Below are 2,015 nucleotides of genomic sequence, written 5' to 3'. Positions count from 1 at the left end.
GCCATGGGGAAGCCCAGGTATATATATACATACACACATACATAGGTATACTTTTTCAGATTATATTCTGTTATACATTATTACAAGATATAAAATATTCCTTGCTATACAGTAGGTCTTTATCTGTTATATATATAGTAGTTGTACTCATTAATCCAAAATTCTCAGTTTATTCCTCCTCCCTCTTCCTCTTTGGTAACCTTAAATTTGTTTTCTACTTCTGTGATTCTATTTCTGTTTTGTAAATAAGTTCATTTGTGTCATTTTTTTTTTAGATTCCACATGAGTGATATTTGCTTTTATGTGATATATTTCGTTTAGTATGATAATCTCTAGATTCATCTATGTTGCTGCAAATGGCATTATTTCATTATTTTTTATTGCTGAGTAATATTCCATTGGTATGTATTCCAATGCACACACACCACATTTTCTTTATCCATTCATCTGTTGTTGGATATTTGGATTGCTTCCACATCTTGGCTATTGTAAATAATGCTACTCTGAACATTGAGGTGTATATACTTTTTCCAGCTAGTTTTTGTCTTTTCTGGGTATATGCCCAGGAATAAGATTGCTGAACCATATGCCAACTCTGTTTTTAGTTTTCTAAGCAACCTGCATATTGTTCTCCATGGTGGTTGTACCAGTTTACATTTCCACCAACAATATAAAAGCATTCACTTTTCTCCACACTGTCTCCAGAATTTATTATTTGTAGACTTTTTTTTCCCACTGGGCTGCTGGCCTTGCAGGGTCGTAGTTCTCTGACTAAGAATCAAACTCGGGTACCCAGCAGTGAACTCACTGAGTTCTAACTACTGGACCACTGGGGAATTCCCTGTTTATAGACTTTGATGATGGGCATTCTGACCATAAGATGTTACCTCATTGTAGTTTTGATTGATATTTCTCTAATAATTAGTGATGTTGAACATCTTTTCATGTGCCTTTTGGCCATCTACATGTCTTCTTTGGAGAAGTATCAATATAATATACCCATTAATAGAATGAAGGAAGAAAAAAACACATGTCAATTGATGCAGAAAAAGCATTTAACAAAATCTAGGAAGATTCCCTGGAGGAGCGCATGGCAACCCTCTCCAGTATTCTTGCCTAGAGAATCCCATAGGCAGAGAAACCTGGCTGGCAGGCCGCAATCTATACGGTAGCAAAGAGTCTGACAAGACTGAAGCGGCTTCACATGCACACATGCACAGAACACTATTTCATGATGAAAACATTGAATAATCAAGGAATAGAATGGAACTAATTCTAATTCACAGCTAGTCTCATACTCAGAGGTGAAAAGCTGAAAGTTTACCTCCTAAAATCAGGAACAAGGCAAGAACGCCCATTTTTTACCACTCCTGTTCAACATGGTGCTGGAAGTTCTAACCAGAGAAGTTAGGCAAGAAAACAAAAAACAAAAACATTATCTTACTTGGAAAGGCAGAAATGAATTTATGTCTATACACACACAACATGATATTACATATAGAAAACGCTAAATCATCCACCAAAAACTATCAGAGCTAATTAGATTTGCAGAGTGTAAGACTCAACACATAGAAAAGTCAGTTGTATTGCTTTATACTAGCACTGATGATCTGAAAAGGAAATTAAAATGATTCAATTTACCATAGCATCAAATATGACATAAAATACTAAAGAATAAACTAAGAAGACATAAATCTTGTACACAGAAAACTATAAAGCATTACTGAAAGAAATTACTTTTTCCCCTTAGTTAATTAGTATGATAAAAACAAAACAAAAACCCCAAACTGATCAATTTCAAATGTTGAAATACACTTGTATTTTTTTATACTGCTAGCTTATCATGATTCATTTTGTTATTATATTTTGTATTTTTTATTTGAAAAAATTTGCACCAAAGAAAAGTTGAGAGAACAGAAATAATTTACCATTTGTTAACATTTTGGCCATATTTGATTAACCTCATTTTCTATTTGCTGTTGATTCCCTGCCAAATAGAGTAAGCAGACACATTC

Source organism: Budorcas taxicolor, chromosome 1 (genome assembly GCF_023091745.1).
Source record: "Budorcas taxicolor isolate Tak-1 chromosome 1, Takin1.1, whole genome shotgun sequence".
Lineage (NCBI taxonomy): Eukaryota > Metazoa > Chordata > Mammalia > Artiodactyla > Bovidae > Budorcas > Budorcas taxicolor.
Note: the sequence above shows the minus strand (reverse complement) of the source record.